This window comes from Vulpes lagopus, chromosome 8, assembly GCF_018345385.1.
Source record: "Vulpes lagopus strain Blue_001 chromosome 8, ASM1834538v1, whole genome shotgun sequence".
In the NCBI taxonomy this organism is placed as follows: Eukaryota; Metazoa; Chordata; class Mammalia; order Carnivora; family Canidae; genus Vulpes; species Vulpes lagopus.
The window spans coordinates 59,974,632-60,000,728 of record NC_054831.1 but is presented as its reverse complement, the minus strand read 5'-3'; positions in this window follow the sequence as shown (position 1 = coordinate 60,000,728).

Here is a 26,097-nt window from a genome sequence, read left to right as displayed (position 1 = left end):
CTCAGGATTTAATTTGAAAAATAATAAAGCTTCAGGGAAATCTCTTTGCCCTTCCAAATGTTGTATGGCAATATAAAGATCCAAATAGGGAATTAGGAAGACCCTGAATCTTGTAATTGAAATACCTGGTGGATACATGTCATAACTTTGAACATCTACATCTCTTAAATCTACTGAGTCTGTAAAAATAGCCTACACACTCACTAAAAGTTCATCTTTTCCCATGCTTGTAGATCATACAAAGCCTCAAAGGAGGCAGGAGCATTACAAGACAATTCTTTGCCCCTATTTCAAGATCTATCCCCACTGCCTCTCCTAACAACCAGAACAATAGGAACCAACAAACTTCAATATAGCCTTACTGGAAATGTTCTGAGCCTGGTAAAGGAGGTCTGGGACTACTGAAAAAAACCTGCATAATTCAGTTAATTATTAACTTGGAATCAGTGGCAAACATAGAACTGGATTCTGAGAATGATGGATTATATGATACAAAGTTAGATGAGGGATAGTTCATGGATATTTGAGCATTCCCTCATAATACAGGATGTACCACCCTTGGGAGAACCCAGGTGGCTAATACATTGGCAGGTTGGATTGTGGGCAATTGGAGAAAACAATCTTCACTAGAACTAATACTTCACTAATTGAAATAATAGCCATAATTGCTAGATTAAATGATTAACAGAAAAATCAAAATGTAAAGAGAATAAGACATGCCAGACTAGAGTAAATCTGGATATCCTACCAGCTATTTGTATAGAAGAGGTCATTAAAATAATAACAAATGTGGTAGTGAGAGGACAAAAGTGTCACTGAGATGCTCTGTAGTAGTTTGCTACTGGAGTTTGAGGTTGATAAGAGGCAATGCTATTACAGAGCTAGGTACCCTGAGGGCAAAGAGAATGAAATAAACAAAAGTGTCCTTCTGTTTAACTGTCAGAAGCAATGCTGGGCAAAAATCATGAAATAACTGGCAAAGCTGAGTGGCAGCCAGAGCAGAGAGGTCCAATGCTAAGAAAACTAAGAAGATAATTCTGAGAACTTAGAGCCAGCCCTTAGGGACAAGATAAATGGACATTTCAAGAAGGCATTACTGGGATGCCTGGGTGGCTCAGTGGTTGAGCATCTGTTTTTGGCTCAGGGTGTGATCCTGAGGTCCTGAGATCAAGTCCCACATCAGGGTCCCTGGTGCAAGCCTGCTTCTCCCTCTGTCTGTTTCTCTGCCTTTCTCTGTGTGTCTCTCATGAATAAATGGGTAAAATCTTTAAAAATAAAAGAAAGAAAATATTACTGTTCAGTTCCACTATGTATGGAGCTTGGAGACTGTCACTCCATCCTAACAAACAAGTGAAAAACTGAATAAACTGAAAGTTCAACTCTGTGGGATAACTACAAAGTATAACAAACACATAATGGGAATACCATGAAAAAAAAATTAAGAAAATCAGAAAAAATAGTTGAAGTAATAATAACTGAAAATTTCCCCAAATTAATGTCAGACACTACAATTCCAGGAAAATCAGAGGACAACAAGCAGAACAAATGTTGGAAAAAACGCATCTAAGTATATCATATTCAGACCACATGGCGAATACATGTATGAAAGATTAAATCTTGAAATATAAAGAAAAATCAAAGAAAGATAAAGAAAAATCTTTAAGAAACCAAGTGGAGAAAAGCAGCTTAAGTATAAAGAAATAAAGACAAGAATTACATCTGACTTTTCCTCAGATATTACAAAACCAAGAAAGGAATGGAATGAAATATGTGTTGGGCCAGCAGAAACTCTTCTCAGTGTTGACAATACATAAATTATTGTATACTTTGCCATTAGTTGGACACATCAACACTAAATTATAGATTTTCCCTTGTATAGGTAGCTCTTTGTCACCAATGTATGTCTAGGTAAAAGCCACATCTAGCACGGGAAACAAGATAATTTTTTGTTACATGTATTTTTCAGCAACTACAGTTGTGAGCCAATACATTCCCCTTTTGAGAAAATAGTAAAATTCAAGTATGGGTGGTAGTTTTATCTGATATAAGTATAGATACCCTGTTATTTTCTTGCTGGCCAACTGGTTAAAATGCCTTTTTTCATGTCTTCATTCTCTATCTATGTGTGTCTTTAAGGCAGAAAGCGAATATCTTGTAGATAGCATATAGTTAGATCTTGGGATTCTTAATTCATTCAACAAGTCTTTGTCTTTTAATTGGAGAATTTGATCCTTTACATTTAAAGTAATCATCAAGAGACAAGGACATACTATTGTTATTTTATTTATTGTTTTCATGTTTTGGTGATCCATTGTTCCTTGTTTCTTATTTTGCCTTCCTTTTTGTGTTTTGATGTCTTTTGCTGTGTAGCATGTTTTGAGTTCTTTATCATGTTCTTTGGTTGATTACTACTGGATTTTCCCTTATGGCCATGATAATGCTAACATAAAATATACTAAGCACATAACACCCTCTTTTAACTTAATAAAATTTAACTTCAGTAAGGATGTATAAACCAAACACTATTACTTCTCCCACTCACATTTTGAATTTTTGCCATTACAGTTTATATGTTCTTTTATATTGCGCAACTAGTAACCAATTATTGCAGTTAGATTATTTATTTTTACATTAAACAATACAATATTAATAAACATAGTAATGTTTATTTTTTAACTTTTAAAGGAGAATTTTAAGTGAATTATATATCACTGCTACCATATTACAGAATCTAACCATGAATATATATTTACCAGTATACCAGTGAGATTTATGCTACCTTTCTATGTTTTTGTGATGTTAATTAGTGTTCTTTACTGATATTCAAATAACTCCTTTAGGATTTCTTGCAAGGCAGTTGTGATGGTAATGAACTCCCCCAGCTTTTGTTTGTTCAGAAAAGTCTCTACCCTTCCTTTTTTCTGATTGACAGCTTCATTAGGTACAGAAATCTTGATTGATAGTTCTTTTCTTTCAATATTTTGAATATGTCATTCCATTCTCTCTTGGCCTAAAGAACATCTGTTGAAAAATGTCAGTCTTCTCTTGCTTCTCTTAAAATTCTTTCTTAGTCTTTGACTTTTGACAATTTAATTACGTATTGTGGTGTAGTCCTGTTTGGGTTCCACCTAGAATCCTTTGAAACTCATGGATCTTTATGTCCATTTCTCTCCCCAGGTCAGGAAGTTTTAGCCATTATTATTTTAAATATACTTTCTATCCTTTTCTCTTTTCCTTCTGGAATTCCCATAACGTGAACATGGTTTCTTTTTAAATTTTTTTATTCATGAAAGATACAGAGAGAGAGGCAGAGACACAGGCAGAGAGGATCGGGCTCCTCACAGGGAGCCAGATGAGGGATTTGATCCTGGGACCAGGCAAAAGGCAGACGTTCAACTGCTGAGCCACCCAGGTGTCCCGAACATGGTTTCTTTTCATTGCATCCCATAACTCCCATAGATTTTATTCATTCTTCTTCATTATTTTTTTCCAATTTTCTCCTCTGATGGGGTCATTTCTAGTATCCTATACTCCAGCTGATTCCTTTTCTACATAGCAACTTCCACTTTTGAAACCCTACTGAATTCTTCAGTTCAGTTATTGTATTTTTCAATTCTAAAATTTCTGTTTTTTTTTTTTTTTTTGATGGTTGCTATTTTTTTGTTGAACTTCTTATTTTGTTCATGCATTGTTTTCCAGTTTGGTTTAGTTCTCTATCTATGTGTCCTTGAAGTTTACTAAACTTCTTAGGAGGATTATTCTGAATTCTTTGTCATCCAGTTTGTGTATATGCATTTTTTATGGTCACTTATTATTGGGGGAAGTCAACTGTTCAGGCTCTGAACATAGAGATGGGGTGTATGTCTCTTGCTGAGAGCAGTTGGATAGGACTGCTTGCTTGTTTCCCTACTCAAGTGAGGCTGTAGGGCAGGCTTTATGTTTGTTTGGATTCTCTAGTGAGGCTTTCCAGGTCAAGACTGGGTACCTTAATCAGTAATAGATGAGGCTATGAATTAGTTTCCCTGCCCTAGAAAGGCATTAGCACAAGAACCTGGGCTAGTACAGTTAATTGTGGATTTGAGACAGAGTATGCACTGAATTCCCTGGTCAGTGTGCTCTAGTTAGTTTCCCCAATCAAAGAGGATGAAGGCTATACTCAGCAATGAATGCAGCTACAAATTAAATTTTCTTCCAGGTATAGCAGAATCATCTCTACAGTTGGTAACTCTTTGATTGTTGTCTTAACTCAAATGAGCCTGCACCCCAACTTGCCTGACCAAACAGGGCCACTGGCTTTGCTGTCACACTACCAGGACAGTCTACCTTTTGGCTCAAGTGTTATGGGGCTACACAACTTCCAGGAGTTGTCTCCAGCTCTTCTGGTCATATAGAGCCAGAAGACACTCTACCCAATAGATAGGGCTAAGGTTTCAGTTTCCTTACCTGGGAAGAAGGGAGAGGAGCCACTCCAAGGCTATGCTCAATTTCCAAAATAGGCCCTCAGGTTGGGAGAGGCCAAGAACTACCCTCAGCCTTGGATATGAATTAATCCCCCTGCCTGTGCATGACATGGAAATACTTTAAACTCAGTGCTTCCTTTATCATGGAAGTGATCAGCTCTGCCTACCTGCCTCTTGGCTCAAGTGTTCCTGGGCTCCACAGCTTCCAGGGGTTGTTGTCATCATTTATGGTCACATAGGGCTGGAAGACATTCTCCAAAGTGGGTGGGGCTGTGATTCAGCTTCTTGCCTGGACATGGCACACCATGGTCTAGGGATAGCAAAGCTCCTTGTTTGAGGGCCAACAAAACTCCTTGTTTCAGGACCAGGAAAACTATAAATAACTCCTTGTCTGAATGAAGTAGACCTGCACTCTGTCAGGTCCCCTGATTAGATTGTGTCCTGGACTTGATTCTGCAGATAAATAGCCTCTGGTTGGAATTACTAGTTGGGCATTGTAGTTATGAACTCAACCTACCAAAATCCACCTGTTGATCATTTCAAACTCTTCCTTCTTTTTCTGTCACATTCAGATTCCCAGTGGTTGAGCTCACACATACCCTTATAATCCCCATTGGGAAAATCAGAATAGGGGCTCCCACAAAGTATCCCACAATGCCTGGGGAGTTGATTGTCCCTTCTGGGTCCTCTTTTTAAATTGGAGGGGCCAGAGGCTCAGGGATACCTCTCTCAATTGTATTCAGGTGCTAGCCTGTAGAAGGAATAATGAGGCCAATGTGTAGCTGCTTATCTTACCCTCTAATGCAGCCTATCTTGGTCTTTGTGGTATAGGGGGACTTCAGCCTCATTCCTGTATTTTAGGATTCTCTTAGTGGTATCTTATTCTTGAATAGTGGCTAGTTCTTGTGAAGGAAAGATGAAATTAGGAAACTATGTTGTCATCTTAGTGATGTCACTCTAGCTAAGAACCTTTTATATCAGTGTGAAAGCCCACTTTGAAAAGAGAAAAGGACATGGATGATATAGAAGCAAAAATATTCTCCTTCAAATGCAAAGTAATAACAAAAAAATAGAAGCAGAAGAATTGGGTTTTACTGAGAGATCTTATATAATTGCAAATCATTACCTTCTACTGAGCTGTTTTCCTTAGTAAGATGGCAGTATAACTGGCCACATACTGCTGTAGCTGGCATTTCATCCACTGGGAAGCAAGGGCCATATCTAATAAGCTGGGAAGCATGATAATAGCGTGTGCTAAGAGAACTCTGACAAAGCCATATTTAAAATTTAATTCCAAATGCCCTGGAAGGTCAGAAACAGTTTGTATCCTTTCTCTGGTATAGTCAAGAAAACATTGCACAAGAGAAAAGATCTAGATTATCTATTATCTCTTTGGCTTCTCAGCATAATTGTCCCATTTAACTCATAAAATGAATTTAAAAACTGCAGAATTTTGCATGTATTATAAAATTCTATATGATTATAATCACTGAAGTCCATACATATTAAATGGAAATTCAAATATAATTTAGAGATATATTTAATTATTTTTTGTTTCTATTTTCCAAAATATTTCAAAAGGAAGATAATCCATTATATAAATTGTAATAGTTCTTTTTCAGATCATAAATTTATTTAATGCTGATTGCTAAAGCTTAACAAATTAAATTAAACTATCTTATATATCAGAAGAGAGGGATGCCTGGATGGCTCCTTGGTTAAGCATCTGCCTTTGGTTCAGGGTGTGATCCCAGAGTCCCAGGATCGAGTCCCACATTGGGCTCCCTGCATGGAGCCTGCTTCTCCCTCTGCCTATGTCTATGCCTATCTCTCTGTGTGTCTCTCATGCATAAATAAATAAAATATTTTAAAAATATATCAGAATAGAGACATGGAACTTAGGAAATGTTAATAGTATATGTTTCAGCTACTTTTCAAGAAGTCTATTTCATGTTAAAAGATCTGTAATTCTCAAGAAAAATTCCTAGAAGTCTTTCTCCCCTTTACCTCCTGTATTCAACAGAATATAAAACTTCAATTTACTTCATTCAGTTGAACTTCCTTATGACTCATTGTCATTAGAATAGAACAGTATTTGACATCAGACTGTAACTAGTATGACCAATGAATCCTCCTGACTTGATAATTTCTCCCTTGAAATGCATACTAGCTTAAGTCTCATAACTGATTTCCTCTCTGTCTTACTGATTAGGGTTAGACAACACAAAGAAAACATCAAACACTTTTAATCCTTCCCTACTAGACTCTATGGTCAAATCAAATCTTCCTGCTCTTCACTTCTTTTCTTTGAAATCTGCTCTGATTGAACTCCTCTTTCCAAAGTCAAAAGAGACTCAGTACTACAAGTGTACCCTGACCTTCAGTGCATCTCTTTAAGCCAACATCTACGTGTGCATTCCACCATAAATAGGAGGATGAGGGTTATTTGTATTCCTTTCACTTCTCCCATGAAACTTCTATTCACCAGATCTTGAGAAGTTGAAGAGCAGTGAAAAGATGCCATCATTTTCTCTAGTGAGAGAGTGAATAATGTCGCATCTTTTGCCAACATTTTCATATTGTAGTCACTCTTCATGTCTTGTCTCCATATAATGCTTTTGAGGCCCTCCTAACCTTTCTGAATATGTTTTAAACATATGGTCTACTAGCAAATTCATCAAAAATCATCATACTAGCATTCCTCTTTCCAACCATTTTTCTGTTACTATTTGGAGTTTGGAGCAATTTTCAAAATTTAAACTTCTTTGGGCAAATAAGTTAACAGAAATACATACCTATGTACAAGACAAATATTCTAAAATATTCTAAATAATAGTGTCACTGTGATCAAGACCAATATATTCGTATTTTTTTCCATTTGTCTTCAAAAAGCATGTAAGAACTTGAGTGTTTGCAATTGCTGTTCAAATGTTGTTATTCTGGTTTGAGACTTGTAAGTATTTTGGAAAGTTTTCAAGTAAATATTTAAGTTGATTGTTCTTATCTCATTTGTACATTACATTAGTTTTTAAAAGTAGCTGACTGCCAAGTCAATAGTTTTAGTGAGCTCATGTTGAAGAACAGAGCATTCCAAGCAGCATATTATAATCATTAATGAAGCTCTTCTGAACAATAAACTGCAATAGAAACAATCTGAATTATACAATAATAGAAAACTTTACAATACCTGTTCTCCTTTTGAAAACTAGCCTCTTTCTTTAGGAACTCATTGCTTTAATAACAGATAAAAATTATATTTATAGACTACATCTTAAAAATACAGAACACTAAGGGGAAAAATAGCAACAATTTACTTTCAAAAAGTTCATAGCATAGGGACAGCTGGGTGGCTCAGTGGTTGAGCATATGCCTTAGGCTCAGGTCATGATCCCGGGTCCCAGGATCCAGTTCCACATTGAGCTCTCTAAGGGGAGCCTGTTTCTCCCTCTGCCTGTGCCTCTGCCTCTCTCTGTGTCTCTCATGAATGAATGAATGAATGAATGAATGAATGAGTAAATCTATCTTTAAAAAATTTTTAAACATTCATAGCCCCTTAGTGACAGAATAAATAATCTAGTAGCACTTAAATATATGGTGACAAGTTTTGTCAAGGAGCAATTTTAAGTATTAAGAAAGTGAGATTTTGAAATTATGTTAATTTTACTTGTTTAAACTATTTTATTCCAAAACAACACAGTTATTAAGAATTGATAATAACTTGAAGGTAAAAAAGAGGTGTTTTTCCTTATTATGAGACCCTTAGTTCTGTTACCAGTACTCGCGTTAGCCAAGCATATTAATGATATACAACTTGCTTGAAATCCTTCTTTTTGTGTGTCAAATATTAAATACTAGCTTATAGAAATGAACTATTTCATGAAATTATCTGTCTTTTTAGTTGATTCGTTCCAGGCATGCTCCCTAAATATTGGAGTTCTTCAGGGGTTTTCTGCCCTGGGCCCTTTTCTCACTCACACTAATGACTTCAATTACCACCAGTATGGTCCTGATTTCCAAATTTATTATCTCCAGCACATGTATTGCTATGGATTCATCTCATCAAACTTGCTATGCCCCAAACTGAGCTAGTCCTTTTCCTCTATGAACCTTCCCTTTTTCCTGTGTCCTTGTCACTCCCATCTACCCTTCTGACTAATCAAAAGCCTTTCCTCCTCCCATTCTTATTTCACACCTAAAGTCAAGATATATTATTTATTAAATTTTTTTCTGGCATAACAGCTTTATTGATACATAACTCTTATACTATACAATTCACCAATTTAAAGTGTGCAACTCAATGTTTTTTTTTTTAATATATTCACAAAACGTACAACCTTAACCACAATCAGTTTAAGAACATTTTTTTTTCTGCTCCAAAAAGAAACCTTATAAACCATTAGCAGTTAATTCCCATCCATCCCTAACTGCCCCAGCACTAGACAACCAATATTCTGCTGGCTGTCTCCATAAATTTTCCTATTCTGGACACTTTATATAAATCGAATAACACAATATTTTATTTTAAAGATTTTATTTATTTATTCATAAGAGACATAGAAAGAGAGGCAGAGATATAGGCAGAGGGAGAAGCAGCCTCCTGAAGGGAGCCTGATGTGGGACTTTATCACAGAACCATAGGATCATGCCCTGAGCCAAAGGCAGATGCTCAACCACTGAGCTGCTCAGGTGCCCACAATATACATTTTTTGAGCTGATTTCTATCAACATAATGCTTTCAAAATTCATCCATGTGGGGAATCCCTGGGTGGCTCAGTGGTTTAGTGCCTGCCTTTGGCCCAGGGCCTGATCCTGGAGTCCTGGGATTTGGTCCCACATCAAGCTCCCTACATGGAGCCTGCTTCTCCCTCTGCCTGTGTCTTTACCTCTATGAATAAATAAATAAAATCTTTAAAAAAATTCATCCATGTTATAGTGTGTATCAGTACTTCATCTTTTTATTGCCAAATAATATTATATTTTGTGGATATTTATCCATTCATCAGTTGGTGATTATTTGCACTATTTCTACATTTTGATTTTTATAAAAAAGCCATTATAAACATACTTGTACTATACTTCTGTGCATAAAAGTTTATTTTCTCTATATTCTAACCAACACTGGGGATTAACTGCCTTTTTTCTTAGAGCAATTTTCAAAGGAATGAAGTGGTATCTCATTGTGGTTTTGATTTGCACTTTTCTAATGGCTAATAATACTAAGTATGTCTTCATGTGCTTATTGGTCATTTGAAAATCTTTAGAGAAATGTATATTCATATCCTCTATCATTTTTAAATCAAGTTATTTGACTTTTATTGTTAATTTGTAAGAGTGCTTTACATACTCTAATTACATCTCAAAAAAAAAAAAAAACACAAGTCTCTTCTTATAAATGATTTGCAAATGTTGTTTTCCAATCTATGATTCCTCATTTTATTTTTTGATGACGGCCTTTGAAACAATAGTTTCTAATTTTGATGAATCCTAATTTACTTATTTTTCCTTTTGTTGCCTTGTTTTTGGTCTTATATCTAAGAAAATTTTCACTAATATAAAGTGATGAAGATTTACATACTTTCTTCTGAGATCTTTTAGAGTCTTAACTCTTTCTTATATGGAGGGCTATGATGTATTTTGAGTAAATTTTTGCATACGGTGTGACTCCTAAACAATTTTCAAATTTGCCTTTTCATCTCTAACCAAATGGCCACATTCATTGTCTAAGTCAATGACATATTTTGTGAAGATTACCAAGTGAATCTTTTCATGGTTCCATTTGCTTTTATTCTCACTCCCCTCCATTTTGTATTCTGAAATAAAAAGCAATCTTTCTAAAATACACAACTAACCATGCCATTCTTCTTAGAGAAATATATTTTTAATGATCTAAGGTTTTAGCCTTAGAAACACAGAATTAGAGAATTGTCTAATAAAATAGTCTCATATATCTGACAGTTTGTTGTGTACTTGCCTAATTAATTTTAAATCTGGATGTGTGATATTCTCCAAGATTTCAAAATAACAAAGAAAAATTCCTATTCCAAACCATAAGAGAGTTAAAAAGAAATTTCTCTTTTTCTGTTGTGTTTTGTAATTATTGTTTCTGACTAATGTATGTAGCAATAAGTTATATGACAGGATTCTTTTCAAAAAATGACATCTATAATTATACATGCCACATTACATACGCAAATACATATGATTAAAGAATATAAGAAACCGGAATTTTTTTCTATATATTCTTAGATCTCAAATTAGAAAATAAGGTAGTAAGTGACTAATGGGAGGGGTTTTGGGGGGCTTTTTTGTGTTTTTGTTTTCATTTTTTTTATTGCCTTTAGAGTCAAACAGCATGTGTCTATGTGTCTAGTAGTGAGTTGGTCTTAAACAAGGTGAACTATTAATAAAATGCTTTCTAAGTGAACTAATAAATGTGTGAAAAATAATATAATTACTTTCTATATAATTATTATTCTAATAAATTAGATATTATAATATATAATATATAATATAATTATTGTTCTAATAAATTAGAACAAAATATAGTTAGTGGAATAGCTAAATATTGTGGAATAGTTTAATTTTGAAATTTAAGATTTTTTTAAAGATTATATTTATTTATTCATGAGAGAGACAAAGAAAGAGAGGCAGAGACACAGGCAGAGGCAGGCTTCATGCAGGGAGCCCAATGTGGGACTCAATCCCAGGACCCCGGGGTCACCACCTGAGCCAAAGGCAGACACTCAACCTCTGAACCAGCCAGGCATCCCTGAAATTAAAGATTTAGTATAAATTGAACCATAGAGTTAATAAAGATTCAAGCAGAACTCAACGAAATCGAGACCAGAAGAACTGTGGAACAGATCAACAAAACCAGGAGTTGGTTCTTTGAAAGAATTAATAAGATAGATAAACCATTAGCCAGCCTTATTAAAAAGAAGAGAGAGAAGACTCAAATTAATAAAATCATGAATGAGAAAGGATAGATCACTACCAACACCAAGGAAATACAAACGATTTTAAAAACATATTATGAACAGCTATACGCCAATAAATTAGGCAATCTAGAAGAAATGGACACATTTCTGGAAAGCCACAAACTACCAAAACTGGAACAGGAAGAAATAGAAAACCTGAACAGGCCAATAACCAGGGAGGAAATTGAAGCAGTCATCAAAAACCTCCCAAGACACAAGAGTCCAGGGCCAGATGGCTTCCAAGGAAGGAACAAGACAGGGATGTCCACTCTCACCACTGCTGTTCAACATAGTACTAGAAGTCCTCGCCTCAGCAAATCAGACAACAAAAAGACATTAAAGGCATTCAAACTGGCAAAGAAGAAGTCAAACTCTCCCTCTTCGCCAATGACATGATACTCTACATAGAAAACCCAAAAGCCTCCACCCCAAGATTGCTAGAACTCATACAGCAATTTGGCAGCGTGGCAGGATACAAAATCAATGCCCAGAAATCAGTGGCATTTCTATACACTAACAATGAGACTTAAGAAAGAGAAATTAAGGAGTCAATCTCATTTACAATTGCACGCAAAAGCATAAGATATCTAGGAATAAACCTAACCAAAGAGGTAAAGCATCTATACCCTAAAAACTATAGAACACTTCTGAAAGAAATTGAGGAAGACACAAAGAGATGGAAAAGTATTCCATGCTCATAGATTGGCAGAATTAATATTGTGAAAATGTCAATGTTACCCAGGGCAATTTACACGTTTAATGCAATCCCTATCAAAATACCATGGACTTTCTTCAGAGAGTTAGAACAAATTGTTTTAAGATTTGTGTGGAATCAGAAAAGACCCCGAATAGCCAGGGGAATTTTAAAAAAGAAAACCATAGCTGGGGACATCACAATGCCAGATTTCAGGTTGTACTACAAAGCTGTGGTCATCAAGACAGTGTGGTACTGGCACAAAAACAGACACATAGTTCAATGGAACAGAATAGAGAACCCAGAAGTGGACCCTGAACTGTATGGTCAACTAATATTTGATAAAGGAGGAAAGACTATCCACTGGAAGAAAGACAGTCTCTTCAATAAATGGTGCTGGGAAAATTGGACATCCACATGCAGAAGAATGAAACTAAACCACTCTCTTGCACCATACACAAAGATAAACTCAAAATGGATGAAATATCTAAATGTGAGACAAGATTCCATAAATTCAATATTAACTTGTAAAGTAAAAGATATTTTTGCAAAATCAGAATCATTATTGATCTATCATTGTTAGAACTTGTCTCTTGTGTCTTTAGCCGTGGATGAAAATAAAATTTTAGCCTTTTGTTGTTTCTTGTTAGAGGTTATACCACATAATCCATGAATAAACTGAAATATTCTATCTTCATAGAACTTAAGAGAGAACTTGAGAACTTTTGGTTCTCATCCAAAAATGCCTGCAGGATTTACATGATGATCTGATATATAAAACATTCTTACTGTATTCACAGAGATGTAAAAAAGCTATTAAAGGCAGGAAAGAGAAAGATTTCAAAAATTTACTGGAACAAATATTGCATTATGAACAATATGCAATTTTCTCTTGGGACCAAAACTGTGAAACAGAGGCCTGTTTATTATGCACTGAATGCAACAATGAAAATGTACAGGTTGTGGGGCAAATGACACATGCATGAATGGCCAGAGTGTTAATGAGTTCTGACCCAGAATGATCTGGTATATGAATCTGCTTTTTTCCAAAGAAAGCTATGTGAGGCTTACAGATGAAATTTTACTTAATTCATGTTTATGCACATATTGACCATTTATTACATATGAGTTATTTTGTGAAATAACAGAAATGAAAGGACTCTCTAGATTAGTGGTTATAGGAAAGGAATTAAATGTCAAAAGTTCATGCTCAGTCTGACAATGGCTTTTTGTTTAATAGACAAGATTCAAGACTTTAAACTTAGTAATTGGGTTAACTATAAATGGACTATATCCTATATTAATTTTTATGTTTTTTAATCACAAAAAAATAAAGTATACTGATTTAAGCAATCAACATTTACTGAGCACTTACTATGTAGAAGACACAAACCAACAATCTGGGGCATACATACATCCTAGAAAGGAAGTCTACTTTAAAGCATCGATATTTAGGCATTATGATGGAAACCATTCAGTAATATGATCCTTTTGGAATCTTAATAATTCCATTTTGGAAATGTTCCTGAATGGGATAATGGTTTGGTAGGAACATCTTTCTAGCAGTTTCTGTGAGGTTCTTGAATTCCAATAATGCTTATATTTAATTATATATTATATATTCCAAAGTTAAGCTTGTAGCACTTGAGACTTGAAAAGGTATAACTGAGTGTGCCAAGTGATTGGTCAAACCTTTCTGAACTGATAATCTTGACATGCTCAATAAAATTGCTGGTATTCTTCTCAAGTATTGTAGGGCAAGGGATACAGGGCATAGTATGAATCTGATCTCACCCTTATCATTCAAACACTGCACTATCTTGGACAAGTCAATCCATCTCATGATTTTTCATGTGTGAGATGAACATAATAATTATCTCACATGTTATGGTAAAAATTACATGAAATAACCACTGACATTTAGAGGATTCAGTAAATGTTAGCTCCTTTGTACCTGTATCTAACCAAAAACACTTTAAGATAAAGCTGCTACAAATAATTCACTTACATGGAAATTACATTTTTTGGCCAATCTAGATTCCAGTCCAATATCTTATAATTGGAAAAAAGTAGAAAGAGAACTAAATGTTAGAAGAATTTGAACTGAGAATGCTTGGCTCTTTAGTTTAATTTGTGACTTTAAGAAAGTAATCTAGCATTTTTGTCCCTCATTTAAGCACCTGGGAATAAAGAAATCAATATTGTTCCAGTGCTTGTTATATGGTTATTGAATGAGCCAAAAGAATTGTGGAAATGGTTCAGAAAAAAATGCATTATTCATTTGCCAGGTATTCTTATACTTTCTTGTTCTGACCAAAAATTAGGAAAGGCAGAGAAGAGAATGGAGCATGTTGAACTGGACACATTCTTCTCTCCAAGAATTAATTTGCAAATTTATATTATGGGGAAATTCACTCAATATGTTCACCACCAATTTACACAGAAACAATAATCACTTAGGGCATAAAATACTAGATTATTTGTTCATGTACTACTGGCCAGAATCCTCAGACTGAAAGCTTCCTTAAGAGTGACCAAACACAGCATTCGATTTCTAAGCTAAATAATAATAAGTTATGAGCATTTGAGGGGTACTAATTAGTAACAGTAAAATAAAATCTGATGAGATAAATGGGAAAAAGTCACATATGTTTCCACCACACTCATGGCACTTCAGATGAGGTGTTCAACTTTATAAAACCTCCCGTTGTTAATCCAAGTTTTCCTTGCATACAATTTACAATTTTTAAAGTCAACTGGTGCAATGTTTTCCACAATTGACTACTAATATTTTCTTTTCTCCCTTTCCAGATAAAAAACGTCCCAAAGGATTTTATTATGCACCTATTTCTACAAGAATGAAAAGAGAACAGGCTTTGAGTTTGAAGCTCCACTGGAGGCAGCATGAGGCTTGAGGGATGAGAGCAAGCTATAAACCCAGATGTGGACACCTACTATAGAAATAATTCTCCCAATTTAAAAGAATGTACACACACTATAATATTGAGGGGAAACAAACATTAAATCAAAAGAAAAATTAAAAACCATCTCAAATCCCATAGAAAAACAATTTTGTTATATTTTGTTTTAATTAAGTGTATAAATTCATAAAGAAGTTTTCTTAAGACTTGAACAGTTTGTCAGTTTAATATGTATCATTTCCCACCTTACTATGTACTATGAGTATTTCTCATATTATTAAATATTTATTAAACACACATTTTTAACAATTGGATAATATTCAAACTATGGTTGTTCCTTAATTTAGAGACTTTCTTATAGCAGGATTTTTCTTTCAAATTTTCAGCATCATAGTTAATATTAACATTTATGCACTTATATAAACCTTTGGCAGGTTTTCTGACCACTTTCATTAGGTAAATTTATATAAGTTGAATTGCTGTATTAAGGCATCTGAACAATTGTAATGTTTTTAATGTATACCATCAGATTCCATTCTATCAAAGATGCAAAAACATACTCTCTTCACAGCATGATGTGAGTGTTCAGCCCTTCTCAATATTGACTATTATCAGAAAATAATTTTTAAAAATTTATGAAACAAGAATTTCTCTTATTCCAAACCATTATAGTATTAATAGGTGTGAAATTGGCATTTAGATTCCGTGAAAAGGCCAAATCTTTCCTCAACTTAGTTAAAAAAAGAAAAAAGAAGGAAAACAGATTCCCAGACAGCCAATAACAGTTGAATAAGTCTGTAAATAAACAGTAGAAAATAACACACGGGTTTCATAGTTCTCTACCTTTTCATATTCTTAAAGGCAAAAATGCAACACCCATTTTATAATATAACAGACTAAGCAAACAAATACTTTAGTTTTATTTTTCAAAGTAATACTTTATTTTGTAATGAAATAATAGAAGTACACAAATTAGCTTTGCTTTTGAACCATTTATAGGCACAGAAATGTGCAGAAAGGAATTTGAGGGCAGCCCAGGTGGCTCAAGCCGCTTAGCGCCGCTTTCGGCCCAGGGCGTGATCCTGGAGACCTAGGATCGAGTCCCGTGTCAGGCTCCTTGCATGGAGCCTGCTTCTCCCTCTGCCCGTGTCTCTGCCTCTCTCTCTCCTCTCTGTGTATTCTCAGAAATAAATAAATAAAATCTTAAAAAAAAAAAAAAGGAATTTGAATAGATGTTATCTGCAAAAATCTATGTGCATGATTTTAGTCTAAATTTTCTCTGTCTTCCACAAAAACAGAAAGAGAGTATCATCAAAGTTACCTCTCAGCTTTTTCTATCTCTTCGTTTAGAGGTGATGATGAATAAACTAACACACTTGGGTAGTGTCAATTCAGGGATTCTAAATCTTGCACTCTCCTCTGCAGGCACCAGTTTATGGTATCATCACAGCTTTTGGCTCAAAAAAGCAAGCACGCAGAAATGACTAGGATAAAATATGGCAAAAATTTCAATTTCTAGCCCCACTTCTACTCTAATTCACTTATGATAAGGCATTTGTTCTATAGAACAAAATATACAAATGCATTATGAACTTCATTCACTATAGTATTCTGCAAATACAAATTTCTTAAAGAAAAATTGTTGAGCTATAGAAATTTTTAAGAAAAGTGTTAAGAAATCATATGGACTCCACAATTATATTGTCAAGCTCAAATAGAGTCTATCATCTAGACATGATCAGTAACCAGCAACTAAAATTCCTTAAGCAGACTTCCTCTTCTGTAAAATAGGGATAATAAAGATACAGTCCTCATAAGGCTGTGGATTAAGGGATATAAGGCATAAAATGTACTTAGCAGTCAATGAAAGTTATATTTTTTCTCTCTAAAATAGGAAGACATCTTTATGAACTAACTGGACACTGACCTCTAATGGCATGAACTACACCTTAGATATTTTAAATCTCTAGTTCTGGGATGCCTGGGTGGCTCAGCGGTTGAGCACCTCCCTTTGGCCCAGGGTGTGATCCCCGGGGTTTCAGGATTGAGTCCCACATCAGGTTCTCTGCATGGACCCTGCTTCTCCCTCCGCCTGTGTCTCTGTCTCTCTCTGTGTTTATCAGTAATAAATAAATAAAATCTTAAAAAAAATTAAAAACTCTAGTTCCTAGCACAGTGCAAGCGCAGTGTTGTAAAGTGCTAGATAAACTGAAATAAATAATGTTGTCCACAGTGGCAGACAACAAAAACCAATACAACTTCTGTAGACATAAAACAATCTTATGCTTGTGACACTTTAAGCCTGTCCAAAAAATAGTTAATCTGGTAGTCTGCAGTTGCCTTACTTGTGGATAAATCAAACAATTAATTCCTAGTATGAGCGGAGAATCTGCTTCTCCCTCTCCCTTTGTGTGCTCACTTGTTTTCTCTCTCCTTCTCAAATAAATAAAATGGGTAAATTAAAAAAAAAAAAAATCCCCTCCCAGGGCACCTGCATGGCTCAGTGGGTTAAGCATCTCTCTTTGGCTAAGGTCATGATCCCAACATCCTGGGCTCTCTTTCTCTCTCTGTCAAATATATAAATAAACTCTAAATAAATAAATAAATAAATAAATAAATAAATAAATAAATAAAACAAAAACACACAAAACTTCTCTCCCTTACCCCTGCCAGGCCAAACCTCTCATTTATCAAACTCAGGTATCCTTATACCCTAGAAGCCTATTGTTACACCTTCACTTCTACTGTATGTTTTCTTTGGTCAGACAGGGAGAAGTTCTCTCCTCTGCAGGATTAAGTCATCTTATAGAACCCCAATTCCCTTATCACATTTGTTTAACTTATCTACTTATATGCTTACTTCTCACCTGAGACTATAAACTCTTATATGTTAGAGTCAAGTTCTTTTTCATCTCACTTTTCCAGGTCTTGGAAAATAAATGTTTAGTTGACTGGGTGTTATATAATCAATAAAATAAGTATGATTATATATTAAACTATTTATATGCTTAATTCACTTTTATAGATAAGTCATTTGTAAAAATATAATTTTTAATATTTTAAAGTACACACCACTGCCTGCAGATTTCCAACCTAATGTATTCATGTTTTACAGGAACAAAAGAATATTGTATTTTTAAAATTTTTAAGGATTTTATTTATTTATTTACTTGAGAAAGAATGAGAGCATGAGTGGAGATGGGGGGAGTAGGGAGGGGCAGAAGGAGAGGGAGAAGCAGGCACCCTGCTGAGGAAGGAGCCTGACTTCGGGCTTGATTCCAGGACCCCAGGATCATGACCTGAGCCAGAGATAGAGGATCAACTGACCCAGGCATCCCTGAAAATCGTATTTTTAAATATCTCATATTTTACAATTCTGCAGGAATGTTTATGTTTCTGTTTAAGTGTTAGCATTTGTTAAAACTTTGAGATTTGTATGTGGCTCATGAAACAGCATGAGCATCCATCAGCCAACAAGCCACTTGGCTGCCGTTACCAATTTGGATTGGATATTTTACATTATTTTATTTTTGAAGTTTATATTCTTCCAAATAAATATTAAAAAATTAAATTTCTAGGGGGATCTGGTAGGTGCAGTGGGTTAAGCAATTTTGTTTTAGTTTTAGCTTAGGTTGTGATCTCAGGGTTGTGAGATTACCCAATGCCAGGATCCATGCTTAGCAGGGAGTCTGCTTAAGGTCCTTCTGTCCCTCCTATCCCCATCACTGCATGCTCTCAAATAAATAAATAAATCTTTTTTAAAAATTACATTTCTGAACTAAAAATCTCTATTTCATAATAGACTTCTCTCTCTCTCTCTCTCTCTCTCTCTCCTTCTCTCTTCCTTCCTTCCTTCCTTCCTTCCTTCCTTCCTTCCTTCCTTCCTTCTTTCCTTCCTTCTTTCTTTCCTTCCTTCTTTCTTTCCTTCCTTCCTTTCTGACACAGGACTCAATATCACAACCCTGAGATCACAATCTGGGAGACCAAGAGTGAGATGCTTAACCTACTGCACCACCCAGGTATCCTAATGATGCATATCTCTAAGATACTTTGTAGTTAGGCTGCACAGACAACCGTATTGTTAATTTGTCCCACCTGCTCCTAAAAATGGCTTCAACTCCTGGTCCATCAAACCAAACTAGTCAAGCTTATTTCTGCTGCTGTAGATGACTATAGTCTTTAACCCGGTTAGTGTTATTTGCATGTTGAACTGAGCTAAACTAATATTTTTGTGTTTTAATTGATATTTAATATCTTTAGTCCAGATAAACTGCATAGCATGTTTTTGTTTATATTATCTTATCTAAATCTTTACATCACAACTTCACAATTTACCAGTTGAGGAAACTGAGGTCTTAAGAGATTACAAAATGTGCCCAGGGCTACAAATTCTGGATTTAGATGCCAATTTCCCGATTCTAAAGGCTATAGCTTTAGTACTACACCAATTGTCTTCCTATTGATACAGCCTTACTCAACCATTAAATGTGTTGCAGTACATTTTTTTTTTCTTTACAGATACTGAACATTTTTCAGATTTTATTGATCCAGGTTTTTGGCTAATGTCTCATGGATAAAATTAAATGTTCCTTTGTGAAAAAGATGATGGCATTTAAAAGCAAAGATTATATAGTATGGTTATTTAGCCCCCAAACCCTATGATATCAGACTGGTGTTATCTAAGTTAGGGTGAGTTGCACAGGTGGAATCCAAGACTGAACAAAACAGTAATAACAAAACCTTGACATCACCCTAGTGCTCACCAGTAATAGGCTGCAGGATGTAATCTGAAGATGCAAAGAGGAAATCCAATGAATAATACTATTCAAACAGTATGAGATTTTTGTTTTTAAATTAAAAAACAAAGTCTCTTGCTTTCTTAACTTCCATCAATTGTAAATGTTTTACAAAAAATTTCCAGGACACTCAGAAAGGAAATTGGACCTGAACAATGGGTAGCCAGAGCATTTATCTCTCGTACTCAACATACTGATAAAAAGGAATTAACCATACATTTCTTTCTCAATCCGTTCCTTTTTCAGTTGTTTTCCTCACACATTGTTATTTTCCTCTAAGCTAAATATCCAAGTTAAAAAACTCTTCCTCCCTAAATCACATTAAGCAACCATTATATACTATTCGCTTTTACAAGTATTAGCTTGCTCTTAGAGGTTTCTTATTTTTAAATTATGATAATCATCAAATTGTTTTAAGATGTAAGGAAGTTTTTATTGTATTTTTCAATCTCCATAAGTAACTTGATATTTTAGTCAGTATTAATAATAACATAAAAGATCACTTGAGCATCTATCCAGAAAACCTGTTTCTGTTCATTAAAAATTCACTTCAGAAATTGATTTAATTTATTTTATGTAAATGTTTCGGCCTGGATTTCCATTTTCACGTATGATAGTGTTCAGAGCAGATCGATGTGCCTGTTGAGAACTAGTAAAAAACCAGAGATGGTAAATTTTCCACTTGAAGGGATCAGAGAATGAACTGAATCAAGACAAAAAAAGAGAAAAATCCCCAAGGAGGAAGAAGCTTTCAGAGAAGGACTGAAGATCTGCATATGCCTCTGGGGGTATTTGCTGATTCTAGGTGTAGCCCACAAGTAAAAGCTGCTCCAGGGAACAGAGAACCTAGCACAGTTTTGACAATCACGTGGAACTAGGTGACAAAGTTAGAAACTTGAATATTCTTGAACACATGACACATGTTTGGCTTCTGCTTGAAAACATTTGCTGAAGTTTGAAGCAGGAATAGTGGCTGAACATTTTGTTCAAGAGTGTCAAGTCTTACAATGCTTGGGAGACAAAGGCCTTCAGAGGGTGGGAAGGGCTCTCTAAGAATAAGTGAGAGTTAAAAGTCCTTCTTGGGATGGTGAATTAAAAGTAAAAATCTCCAATAATTTTTTTCCTGAGGACTTTGCTGATATGGGTATAACTAGATGCTTTGATTCTAGCACAAGAACACTGGTGAAAGAGATTGAAAAGTAGCAGAGCCTTTGATGTTTATACAGAGCCAAATGACAAAATTAGAGATTTGAGGGGCTTTAAATTCACAACAGCTCTCCCCTTTAAGACATTTACTACATTCTGAAGATGATCAGGGAGGGAGGCCATAGACATAAGTAGAAAACCTCTAAGAGGTAAAGTAGAAATTCCTGCAGTTTCTAAGGTACTGAGGAAACAAAAACATAACAGATTTTTAAAAGATTTTATTTATGTATTTGAGACAGAGAGAGAGAGAGAGAGCACAAGCATAGGGGAGGGGCAAAGAGAGAGGGAGAAGCAGGCTCTGCACTAAGTAGGGAACTTGACTCAGGGCTTGATCTCAGGACCCTGGGATCATGACCTGAGCTAAAGGAATATGCTTAACCAACTGTGCCTCCCAGGTGCCCCAACATACCAGATTTTTAATTTTTTTTATTTTATTTATTTATGATAGGCACACAGTGAGAGAGAGAGAGAGGCAGAGACATAGGCAGAGGGAGAAGCAGGCTCCAAGCACCGGGAGCCCGACGTGGGATTCGATCCCGAGTCTCCAGGATCGCGCCCTGGGCCAAAGGCAGGCTCCAAACCGCTGCGCCACCCAGGGATCCCCATACCAGATTTTTAAAGTAAAAACCCTGAAAAGCCATGCTTTGGGGGATAGGGACAAGTGAAAGATAGATTAATTTTACTAAATTAATAGATAAGTTTTATTAATTTTACTAAAACTTGAACCCAACCTTAGTGCAGCTAAATTCATAATTGAATTAAGATAATGAGCTACCAATCTCTGACTAGCGCAATAAAGTGTTAACTGTCTGGTGGAACAAAATATCACCTGAAGCTTCTAAAAATTTGTATACACAATGTCTAGCATACAATTTAAAGTTACTGGGTCTATTAAGCATATCACTTCTCCATTGGCACAGTAATGCTATATAACAAATAACTATTCAACTCTAAGACCATAAACATTTACTTAGGCCATAATTATAAAATCAATGAATTAGACTGAATTCAAATGGGCAATTCTTGGAGTCTCTCCTGACTGGCAGTTGGCCAGGTAGTATCTGATTTGGCTGGAATAATTTAGATGGTTTGGCTTTGATGCATGAATCTCACCTTACAGCAAGCTGTGTGCTCATTTTCTCATGGCAAAGGCAGATGAGCAAGAGGTCCAGAAGAAACTTACAGGCACTTTTGCAAGCCTCTGTTTGTGCCATTTTGCTAATGTGCCAAAGAAAATCCCATGACTAAACCTAAACCTAAATTATGGACCAAAACACCCAATAAGATAAAAGAACACCGGAAATTTCAAAAACAATACGTGAGAATAAAGAGAAGGATAAAACTCAAGATCATAAATTAAATAAATATAGTACAACAAAACAAGACTACATGAACTAATAAATAATAGAGAAAAAACACAAGGGCAGACCTACAGATGCTCCAACTATTGGATTATTATACAATGAATTTTAAATAACTGTGTTTAGTCCAAAAATAGGAGAATGTACAAAACAAAACAAAATTAGAGATTTTCTTTTTTTCTTTATTTTTAAACTAAAGTATATTCAACATACAGTATTCTATTAGCTTCAGGTGTAGAATTCAATGTTCAAAAATTTTAAAAATTACTTAGTCCTCATAAGGATAAGTATACTCAATTCTCTTTATGTATTTCACTGATTCTACCTGCCACTCACCCGCTCCTTCTCCTACAGCAACCACCAGTTTGTTCTCTGAATTTAAGAGTTTGGGTTTTTCTTTTTTCCTTTTTTAAAATTAATTAATTAATTAATTAATTGGGTTTTCTTGGTATATTCTTTCTGTTTGTTTGATTTCTTTGTTTCTTAAATTCCCATATGAGTGAAATTGTATGCTTTTGTCTTTCTCTGTCTGATTTAGCATTATACCCTCTAGGTCCATCCTTGTTATTGCAAATGGCAGGATCTCATTCCTTTTTATTGCTAAGTGATATTCCATCTTCTTCATCCAGTCATCTATTGATTAACACTTAAATTGCTTCCATATCTTGGCTATAGTAAATAATTGTGCAATAAATATTGGGTTGCATATGTTTATTTGAATTACTCTTTTCATTTTCTTTGAGTAAATATCCAGTAGTGAAATTATGGGATCATATGGTAATTCTATTTTTAGTTTTTTGAGGAACCTCTATACCACTTTCCACAGTGGCTGCACCAACTTGCATTCCCACCAATGATGTATAAAGGTTTTTTTTTCTCCACATCAGTGCAACACTTGTTATTTCTTCTCTTTTTGATTTTAGCCACTCTCCCAGGTGTAAGGTGATTTCTTTCATTTGCTTTTGATTTCTCATTTCCCTGAAGATTATCAATGTTCAGCATCTTTTTATGTGTCTATTGGCCATTTGTATATCTTTTTTGTAAAAATGTTATTCATTTTTAAATTTTTTAAGTAGATTTTTTAAGCTGATTATTATTTTTTTGGTGTTGAGCTGTATAAGTTCTTTATATATATTGGCTATTAGTCCTTTATCAGATATATCATTTGCAAATATCTTCCTCCATTCAGTAGATTGCCTTATTCTTTTCCTTATGGCTTCTTTTGCTGTGCAAAAGCTATTTATTTTGGTAAAATCTGAATAGTTTAATTTATATTTTGTATCCCATGCTTGAAGAGACATATCTAGAAAAATATTGCTAAGGCCAATGTCAAAGAAATCACTGCCTATGTTTAATTCTAAGAGTTTTATGCTCTCTAGTCTTACATTTAGCTCTTTAATCTATTTTGAGTTTATTCCTGTGTATGGTTATGAAAGTTCAATTTCTTTTTTTATTTGTATATTTTTTTATTGGAGTTCAATTGCCAACATATAGCATAACACCCAGGGCTCATCTGTGAAGTATGCCCCTCAGTGTCCATCACCCAGTCACCCCATCCCCCATCCACCAACCTTTCCACTACCTCTTGTTCATTTCCCAGACTTAGGAGTCTCTCATGTTCTGTCACCCTCACTGAAATTTCCCACTCATTTTCTCTCCTTTCCCCTTTATTCCCTTTCACTATTTTTTATATTCCCCAAATGAATGAGACCATAGAATGTTTGTTCTTCTCCAATTGACTTACTTCACTCAGCATAATACACTCCAGTTCTATCAACACTGAAGCAGATGGTGGGTATTTGTCATTTCTAAAGGCTGAGTAAATCCATCATATATATATATATTATGTATATATATATACACACAAATATATAATACATATGTATTATATATTAATATATTATATATTATAACATTATATATTAATATATAATACATATGTTGTAATATATAATCATATTGAATACAAGTGAAGTAATATAATATATATTTATTATCTATATATTATATATGTAATATATAATACACATGTACATATATAATACATATATATGTACACATACACACATATATATGTACATATATAATACATACATATATATATACACATATATATATAGCACATCTTTATCCATTCATTTTTTGATGGACACCGAGGCTCCTTCCACAGTTTGGCTATTGTGGACATTGCTGCTAGAAACATTGCGGTGCAGGTGTTCTGCCGTTTCACTGCATCTATTTCTTTGGGGTAAATCCTCAGCAGTGCAATTGCTGGGTCATAGGGCAGATCTATTTTTAACTCTTTGAGGAACCTCCACACAGTTTTCCAGAGTGGCTGTACCAGTTCACATTCCCACCAACAGTGCAAGAGGGTTCCCCTTCTCCAATATTTGTTGTTTCCTGTTTTGTTAATTTTCACCATTCTCACATTTTTTTTTTCAAATTTCAATGCTTTTATTTCAGGTTCATTGTTTCCCTTGTATTTTATCAGTTAGAATAAGTAGTCAAATGTGTTAAGAAAAAAGAAATCAAGTCATTCATCAGAAAAAATAATTGTTGATATTTCAGTATGATTATTATAGGAATATTAACAAAAATGAAAAAATCAATACATATATGTTGTCTACAAGACACAATTTTGTAATTTTGTAAGTTTCTCCACTTCACATTAGATTATTCCTCTCAATCCATACAATCAGTATATAGAGTAACTAAGTACATGATTCAGGATATATTTCTATCTCATTGTGGTTTTGATTTGTTATTTCCCCAATGGCAAGTGATGTGGAGCATTTTCTCATGTGCTTGTTGGCCATGTGTATGCTTTCTTGGTGAAATTTCTGTTCATGTCTTTGTCCCATTTCATGATTGGATTGTTTGTGTCTTGGGTGTTGAGTTTAATAAGTTCTCTATAGATTTGAATACTAGCCATTTATCTGATATGTCATTTGCAAATATCTTCTCCCATTCTGTAAGTTTTCTTTTAGTTTTGTTGACTGTTTCTTGGCTGTGCAGAAGCTTTTTATCTTGATGAAGTCCCAATAGATCATTTTTGCTTTTGTTTCCCTTGCCTTCATAGAGGTATCTTGCAAGACGTTGCTGTGGCCAAGTTAAAAAAGAGTGTTGCCTGTGTTCTCCTCTAGGATTTTGATGTATTCTTGTCTCACATTTAGATCTTTCATCTATTTTGAATTTATCATTGCATATGGTGTAAGAGAATAGTCTAGTTTTATTCTTCTGCATGTGGCTGTTCAATTTTCCCAGCACTATTTATTAAAGAGACTGTCCTTTTTCCAGTGGATAGTCTTAACTGCTTTGTCGAATATTAGTTGACCATAGGGTTGAGGGGCCATTTCTGGATTCTCTCTTCTGTTCCATTAATCTCTGTGTCTGTTTTTGTGCTAGTACCACACGGTCTTGATGATCACAGCTTTGTAGTACAACCTGAAATCTGGCATTGTGTTTCCCAGGCTATGGTTTTCTTTTTCATATCTTTTCTGATTCCACACAAATCTTAAGATGATTTTTTCCAACTCCCTAAGAAAGTCCATGGTTTTTTGATAGGGATTGCATTGAATGTGCAAATTGCCCTAGATAGCATAGACAGTTTCACATTATTAAGCCTTCTGATCCATGATCATGGTATACCAGCCTTCATCCCAGGGATAAATCCCACTTGGTC